This window comes from Carlito syrichta, unplaced genomic scaffold, assembly GCF_000164805.1.
Source record: "Carlito syrichta isolate Samal-C Ts95f unplaced genomic scaffold, Tarsius_syrichta-2.0.1 Scaffold311852, whole genome shotgun sequence".
NCBI lineage: Eukaryota > Metazoa > Chordata > Mammalia > Primates > Tarsiidae > Carlito > Carlito syrichta.
Window position 1 is genome coordinate 383463 of NW_007255948.1, and position 9568 is coordinate 393030.

Sequence of the window (9568 nt, forward strand, 5' to 3'; positions counted from 1 at the left end):
GATTTGAGGTGAGAATGGAGGGGAACAGATAAGACAGGGATTTACATGGTCCTGAATGCCTTCATAGTTACAAACCCTGGGAGAAGGCACACCAGGCTTTCTGATTCTGCATAATTTCATTGGGAATCAGAAGTCAGATGGCACAAATTATATTCCTGAATTTGTAGAGAACCCTCTGAAATCCTCTATGACTCTTTCTAAAGGATCCCAGAATCACCTATTAAATGGTTACAGGAATCCTAGGTGACTGATACTTCCTAACAGTCATTAGGTCCATTGCCCTGTTTCTGGGCAAGTCATTGAAACAATTATAGATGATTAATAACAGTTGTTTTCCAGTTATGTGCTTGATGCAGTCAGTTTCACATAGTACAAAGCAGTGACAGGTCTCTGATCCTGGACCAATTCAGTTCTGCTGGGGCTGCATCAGTTCCTGTGGGGCCTATAAGAGTGTTATGTTTTTAGCCATCAGATTTGACTTCTCTGGTCCCTGGAGGTAATGCAGGCAATAGAAAGGTGTCATCTGTCAGAAAGCCCCTGGGATCCTGGAGCCTGCTGTTGAAGACATCAGCCAACCCTGGTGTTTGTGTTAGGCCAATCACACACTCCAGGGGTGATGGGGAAAAAGAGGAGATATTCTAGGGAGAGGCTTTACTTTGCAGGTGGAGAAGCTAAAACCTGGAGTGCAAGACCCAGCCCCAAAGTTTATCCAATATCTACACTCCTAATTTTCAACTTAACCTTTCCCCTAAGATTGGTTCCATTCCAAGCCTTCTGAGAGTCAAATTCTTTTTCCTGGGTCAGTGCTGAGGAATCAGGAGAGATAATTTGAAATTAAAGGTTTCTCTGGTTCTGGACAGGAAGGATATTACCTTTCAGGTTATTTATTTCAAATCTGCACAGTTCACTCCTTTGCACTTTAATTTTTTCCAGACACCCCAAACACACCCTCATTCTTCCTTGTCCTGCCTTTCCAGTTAAGGCTTTGATGGGCTGCCTTCTCCCTTTCATAAGCTGGTTAGCTACCCTTCCTTTCCTCTGGCCTGACCTCCCTCTGGCCCAACTTCTTCAGTGATGAACTTCCTTCTGATATAGATCTGGGACCTTCCATACTGATAGATGACTCAAATGAACAGTTCTTACTGGGTGCTGCTTGGGCATTTGCATAACTACTACACAACTCTGGCACTTGACCAGCAACTTTTGTATATACTGAAGAATTATAATAACATCATATTTCAAAGCATGATGTAGACTGATAAAAAAAAAATGACTACTCTATACTTGTAGGCACTAGACTTAGCACTGTTTTGCCTCATTTCATACTCACAACCATTCTTTGAGGTAAGCACTATCATGATCATCCCTCATTTTATATAAAATGAAATTGAGACTCAAAAACAGTGAATATCTTGGTTAAGTTCTTCCAGCTAGTAAGTGTTAGAGCCGGGATTCAAACTCAGGCTTGTTTCATCTTCAAATACAAGCTTTTAACCACCATGTTGCATTGTCTATTCAAGTTGGAGGAATTGAATTTTCTGGAACATGACAAACATTACTGACAATAATAGAGACCATTCTATGGGCCACCAAGATGTATGTGTTTGGAAGAAAGATTCCTGACCTGTTGCAAGAAGTTCTAAATAGAAATGCAATGAAGAGGGGTGAACATCCAGACTAAAGTAAAAGTAGATACTATGAAGGCCAAAGAGGTGATACAGAAAGGTTCTTTGTAGAAAAGAAGGAGGTTGGTATTTCACATGAAAAAATACCTATAAAGAGGATTTAGAAATGCTACTTATTATGACTTTAGGTACCTAATAATCAATAGAATATGGATGACAAAATGAACTTGAAGTATTTATAAAACCAAAGTGGACAACCTCAGAGATACCAACAAGATTTTGTAGAATGGGGTACCTGATTTGAGTATTTTATGCAAAATGGGTCTAATAAAGCCAAAAGCTTGAGGTTGATGGGGCACGTTTCAGAGCAGCAGCTAACATATGTCAGATACAGTCAAGTAGGCAAGGGGTGCACTGAGAGGCGAAGCCAAACATAACTAATGAACATCAGTGGTTGAACATCCAGAGCAGCCTATGAAGCAAAGGTAGGAGCAAAGGGTGAAGCTAAAGTCACCGATGGTTCAGTGAGAAGATGCCAGGTGAACTGGCTATCGCTGGCAGAAGCAAATGAGGCAGGAGAAATGAAAGCTTGAGGAGGGGGGTGGTCATTCAATTAACTGTAGTTCTGGCAAATGGTGCCTTTCTAGCATGAGACTACTTCCTGTCAAGCTGTGGATTGCTTTAAAAGTGTTGACTTGCATCTAGCCATGGAAAGATGTACCTTGTTCAAAATAAATTAATCTACTGGAAGGGATGGGGTATAAACCACATGACAAGAAAATATACACTGGTAGTGGGTATGAAGTTTACTCTACAACTGCTAAAGGAAACAGCACATTTTTCTACATTAGATAAATATTAAGCCCTCACTTGCTCTGGTTGACAAGAAATTCAATTTCATAAATGTTTTTGAGTGCTATTCCCTTCCCTAAGGTTACACAAAAATTCTGAACAATGTACACTGGCTTGGATTGGTTCTCTAGAAGCAGAATCTGAGTCAGGGATTATTGTTCAAATGACTTACTTGGGGAGTAACTTCTGGAAGAAGGATGTGAGAGAAGCAGGTTGGGACAGGGAGTAAAAAGCCAGCAAGAATGTGATCTCTGCTGCTTCTATAAGAAAGCTCTGGAGCACAAATTGAACCACAGAATTAGTTCCCCACTGAGGCAAGAGAGCCAGTCTTTTGTATCTTTGTGTCAATTTGTTATTGATCAAGGTGGGGAAGGGGTGTGTGTGCAATCTCCCAGGTGAGGGGGATGGCAATTTTCCAGAAGAGGGGTCAGCTGTGAGTTATTGTCAATCAACATAGCTAGAGGGTGGTATACAAACAGGTCCACAGCAGTCCACCCCAGCAGAGATCAGCTCTGCTTACTTCTCACATTAAATTCACTCTGTCTTGGCATAGCTTCTTCTGGATCCTGGATAGTCACAATTTCTGAGAGGTCTTACAAGAGGAGGGTTTATTGAATGAAATAAAGACCATGCCACTGCATTTTGTCCTGAGCTGTAACCGATACTCATCATCTCCCTCTTCCACTACCCATTTTGGCTTGCTTGATGAGTTACCCACACTCATTTTTAAGTAGTCTGGTCTCCTGGTCACCAGGCCCTTTACCCATTTACAGTTCAACTGGGTATAGGCATACCAAGAGACGTCCCAGGGAATCACCTGAAAGTTAAACACATCTCTCCTCTCATTATGCAGCAGCAGTCCTATCACCTCATGGTGATTAGGATGAATTACCCCTGCTAAACTGTTCATGCAGTTCACTTGTGCCCTCTCTATCTGCTTGAACTTGATCGCAGACACATACCACTTTCATTTTATGATGGATCAGTGGTGGGGCCACTTAACTTTGTAACTTGGTGAGTCTGCCAAGCCCCAATTCAATGTGGGAAGATCAAGCTACATGCAATTTAATTTCCTAGTCAGACACTCAGTTTCTACCAGGATGACATGCTTTAGGGATCTGAGCTACAACTCTTCCACTGTAGATTAACAGAAGTTCCCTATGGCATTTTTCTCTACCAAAGACAATTCTAGTAACATGTGATCAGCTGGGTTAAATGGCCCAAGGGGCAGGACTATTTAGATTGTTATCTGCTGCTGCTGCAAAGCCCTTTCTTTCTCTGGGAACACTCAAAAGCTGGCAGCCTTCCACATGCCAATAGACAGACCACCACTCAATATCTAAAACAAAAACATGCAAATTTTAATTTATTGCTTACTTAAGTATATGCTGGTCAGGCACAATTTCCTCCAAGAAGAGCAGCCTGCTAATCTTAGAGTTTGGAATTCAGAGATTGGTGAATTTTCAGAGGCATGAGTGGGTTGATATAATATTCACAAGTGTGGTTACTTGGGTGAGATAGTTCATTGGTTGTTCACATGTATATTTGCTGGAATGAGTCAAATCTGGGTTGTCTGACTTTTAGAAACAAGGAGTTGTCACAGAATGGTTGGCTTGAAAAAACACATGTTCACTGATATGTATTGCTGATTGGTTAAAAGATTTTAAAACCAGTTCTGGTAATCACTTGTTACCAAGGGTATAAAACTCTCATTTACTGATTAGATGGGTTTAAAACAGATTCTGAGGCAGGGCACAGTAGCTCATGCCTATAATCTCAGCACTTTGAGAGGCCAAGGCAAGAGGATTGCCTGAGTTCAGAGGTTTGAGACCAGCCTGGGCAACATAGTGAGACCTTGTCTCTACAATAAATCAAAAAATTAGCTGGGCGTGGTGACATTGCCTGTAATACCAGCTGCTTGGAAGGCCTGAGGTATAAGGATTGCCTGAGCCCAGCAGGTTGAGGCTGCAGTGGCCAAGATCATGCCATTGCACTCCAGCCTGGGTGATGCAGTGAGACTGTGACTCAAAAAAACAAAACAAAACAAACCACCACCATCACCACCACCAACAAAACCAGATTCTGGCTTGATTCCATGGCCTCAGAAAAGTCTTCATAAGAGTGTGGTAATTTAAAAATTTTTGATTTTCCCTTTTGGTCTTCACTCAGCCAAGGCTATGGGAGAGATCAAGAATTATCTAGCTATTTAACACTATGGTTGATTTTCCTTGAAGATGAAGATTTATTTGGAAAGGGCTGATTTTTGGTTTGTGTCTATCAACATGGTTTTAATCATTTGTTGGGGTAGTGACTGTGTAGATATATATGAGACTCTAGATATCAGACATCAAACAACTGTGAGAAAAATAAGAATAACTGGAAATATAAGAAGAATCTGAAAGGCACTCTGGATACATGGCCCAAGATTTCTCAGGCCTGACTAAGAAAACATGTTCAAACAACTCTTCGAGTCTACCTTAGATAGCTAGGTTATTTATTTATTTTTAGAGACAGGTTGCTCTGTTGCCCATGCTGGAGTACAGTGGCACCATCATAGCTCACTGCAGACTCGAACTCCTGGGTTCAAGGGATCTATGCACCTCAGCTTCTTAAGTAGCTAAGACTACAGGCATATGCCACCATGCCTGGCCAATTTTTAAACTTTTTTGTAGAAATGAGGCCTTGCTGTCTTGGAAGGCTGGTCTCAAACTCCTAGTCTCAAGCGATCCTCCAGCTTTGGTCTCTCAAAGTGCTAGGATTACAGGCATGAGTCACTGCATCTAACCCTCTTTTAGCTTATATGTACTTTTTTTTCATTTCACCTGAGGTGTTAATCTAGGTACAATATGAAATTGGGGACCAGATTTTTGCACCTATGATGTAATCTTTAAACCTTTTTATGAATTTGTTTTTCCATTCTATAAGAGGTCCCTGCCTAAGAATTTTAGACATGTTAACTTGTGAGCATGAAGATATGCAAAAGGTCTGCCTAGAGAGGGCTACACTTTAGACATTTCAATTGATTTGGCTTTCTATTAAGGAACTGAATTCTAGAAGTTACTGTAGGAGAATTAATATAGCCTAGAGGTAATACCATGAATGTACACTATTGTTTATTCCGTGTGAATGCAAACTACTTCTGATTCTCCTTCTTGTATGATATGGAAAATAATGCAGATCAATCGCTGCAAATCATATGCCCAAGTTTGTATTATTCTGCTCTAGCAAAAGTGTCAAATCCAACACAGTAGATGAAATGGGGCTATTACTTGGTTAAGTTTTCAGTAGTCCACAGCTGTCTGTAATAGACCATCCAGTCTTTGCATGGGCCAGATTTGTCAATTACATAGAGTTATGATGGGACATCCACCACTACATCCTTCAAATATTTGAAGATGGCATCAATTTCTGTCAACTCCCCATATTGTTTAAAAATAGCTTTATTGAGATATAATTCATATAAAATAATATGCACATGCAACTGATGAGTTTTGTATTTACCTATGAAACCAGAACCACAATCAAAATAATGAACATATCCATCACTCTCCAGAATTTCCTCATGTCTCTTGCATCTCTTCATCTGATTCTTCCCTATGCCCTTTATTCCTAGGCAACCATAGGTCTTCTTTCTTTCATTATAGTTTACATTTCTAGAAATATAAACATATATAGTAGAATCAAATAGTGTGTACTCTTCGTCTGTTTTTTTTCACTCAGCATAATTATTTTGAAGTTTATCCATGTTGTCATGTGCATCAATAGTTCATTCATTTTTATTGCTGAGTAGTATTCTACTATACGGATATACTACAATCCATTCATCCATTGATAAGCATAACTCCCTCCACCTTTTCCAGTTTTAGACTATTACACATAAAGTTATTATGCACAGTTATATGCAAGTATTTGTTTCTTTAAGTATAAAGTGGATATTTGATAGAAATCATATAGTTGAGTTTTGCTTTTTCATCTTATCTGACAATTTCTGGCTTTCAATTGAGGTGTTTGGACCATTTATATTTATGTGAGTATTGATATCATTGGATTTAAATCTACCATCTTGCTATTGTTTTCTATTTGTTCTCACATTTTTTTGTTCCCTTTTCTTCCTTTTTTGTGTTCTTTTGGGTTGAGTATGTTATTCCATTTTATGTCTTCTGTTGCTATAACCCTTTGCAGTGTATTTTAGAGGTTGTTTGGGAGTTATCACATACATCTTTTACTTATCACTGTCTACCTTCAAGTATGTTATGCATTTATTTATTTATTTATTTTTTGAGTTGGAGTCTCACTCTGTCGCCCAGACTGGAGTGCAGTAGCCGCTCCCGGACACCGCAGCCTCGACCTGCTGGGCTCCGGCGATCCTTCTGCCTCAGCCTTCCGAGCAGCTGGAACTACAGGCGCGCGCTACCATGCCCAGCTAATTTTTTTGATTTATTGTAGAGATGAGGTCTCGTCAAGTTGCCCAGGCGGGTCTCAAATCCGCGGGCTCAGGCATTCCACTCACCCCAGCCTCCCAAGGTGTGGGACTACAGGCTGAGCCACCAAGCCCGGCTTATGTTATGCATTTAATGCATAGTATAAAAACATCACAGCAGGATATTTCAATTTTTCCCCTCTTGGTCTTTATGGTTCTGTTGTCCTATATTTTACTTCTAAATGTATTATAAACCCCACAATATGTTATTTTTGCTTAAATAATTATCCCTTAAAAACATAAAAATTATAAGAAACAAAGCTTTTATATTTACTCACATATTTTTACCATTTTCAGAACTCTTTGTGCAAACCTAGGTTTTCATCCAGTATAATTTTCTCCCTACTTCTAGGACTTCCTTTAATATTTCTTGTAGTGATTGTAGTGTAGGTTTTCCAGTGATGATTTTCCCCCCAGGTTTTCTATGACTAAAAATGCCTTTTGAAAAAAAAAATAAAATCCTGGGTTAAGATTTCTTTCTTTTTCTTTTTTTTTTGGAGTTGGAGTCTCACTCTGTCGCCCAGACTGGAGTGCAGTGGCCGGTCCCGGCCACCGCAGCCTTGACCTGCTGGGCTCCAGCGATCCTTCTGCCTCAGTCTTCCAAGTAGCTGGAATTACAGACGCGCGCTACCACACCCGGCTAATTTTTTGATTTATTGTAGAGATGAGGTCTCACCAAGTTGCCCAGGCGGGTCGCGAAAAGATTTCTTTTTAGTACTTTAAAGATGTTTCTCTACTGTATCCCAGATTCTATTGTTCTGATGAGAAGTCTGATGTCATCTATATCTTTGGTCCTTTGTGCATAACATGGGTTTTTTTTCCTCCAGCTGCTTTTAAGACTTTATTTTTATCATAGGTTTTTAAGCAATTTAATTGTAATGCGTATCAGTGTAATTTTTTCATGGTTCTGATATTTGGAGTTTGTCTAACTTCTTGGATCTGTGAGTTTATACTTTTCATCCAGTTGGAACCTTTTTGCCATTATTAATGAAAATAAAATTTGTCTCCTTCTCACCTTTAGGGGTTTGATTATTCAGTTATACATATATTAGGCAACTTGATCTTAACCCACATCTCACTAATGCTCTGTTCATTATTCTTGTCTTTTTTCTTTCTACGGTGTATTTTTTTGGTCTCTATGATGTCTTTTTCTATGTTTCATTTTTTATAGTTTCTATGTGATATTTTTACATACATTGCAGTATATAATTCTAACCATTATAGGTTAGAATTGGGACTACCATGTGGCCTTTTCTACTACAATAGCTCTTATTCTAAAAGTCAGAGATTTTATGTGAGGGTTCTGCCAACTGTTAAACATGTTCATTCTAATTATACATTTAAAAGCCAAGTAAAGCCGGGCTCGGTGGCTCAGCCTGTAATCCCACGCTTTGGGAGACTGAGGTGAGTGGATTGCCTGAGCCCGAGGGTTCGAGACCCGCCTGGGCAACTTGGTGAGATCTCATCTCTACAATAAATCAAAAAAATTAGCCGGGTGTGGTAGCGCACGCCTGTAGTTCCAGCTATTTTGAAGGCTGAGGCGGAAGGATCGCTGGAGCCCAGCAGGTTGAAGCTGTGGTAGCCAGGAGCACCTACTGCACTCCAGTCAGGGTGACAGAGTGAGACTCCAACTCGAAAAATAAAAATAAAAATAAATAAAAGCCATGTAAGTGACTGCTGTGTGAATCTCTGGGCCCAGCGGACCCACTGTGAGACTATCTATTACCTGATTTCAGTATATCTGTAATCTAAGTGGGGATCCAAGATAGCAATTTGAGTCCTTAGGTAAAAACATTGACTTGGATCCTGTATCCATAGCCCTTAGAAAACCTGGGTATTTTCTTTTCCTCAGCATATGGCTACCTGAAATTAGCACATAGCTCCTTGGGGAATAACTGAGGAGCCTACTACTATATATACTGTTGTTGTAGGATCTTTCCTTCTGGGGAACTAGCACTTCTTTACTTGATAGGTTCTGAGTCTTAAAACTCACTAGGGTTAAATATTTGACAAGGGACTGTGACTATCTATTACGGTGGCTTGCCCCAGTCTTCTTTCCATGGTCTCTTCTGATTATATATTAAGCAGTACCCAGCTATCCAGCTACCTTGACCCTAGGAAAACTACATTCTTTGTGATATCTCTTGACCCTGCAGGTCAAGGTGCCCTGAATGTCATTCTTACCTTGCTGACCATCAAAGTGATTACACCCATCTTCTTCTGATAGCTAAGTGCTGGCCATTGCTGTTCTGAGATCATGTCAACACCACTAGTAACAAGTAGCCTGGTTATGTAAATCACCTCCTACCAATAGACCCATCCTACAGAGGACAGCTACCACTGAGTTTTTCTTTTTTTGAGTTGGAGTCTCACTCCATCGCCCAGACTGGAGTGCAGTGGCCACTCCCGGCCACCACAGCCTCGACCTGCTGGGCTCCGGCGATCCTTCCGCCTCAACCTTCCAAGTAGCCGGAATTACAGGCATGCGCTACCACGCCCGGCTGATTTTTTGATTTATTGTAGAGATGAGGTCTCGCTGCCCAGGCAGGTCTCGAACCCGCGGGCTCAGGCAATCCACTCACCTCAGCCTCCCAAAGGTGCGGGATACAGG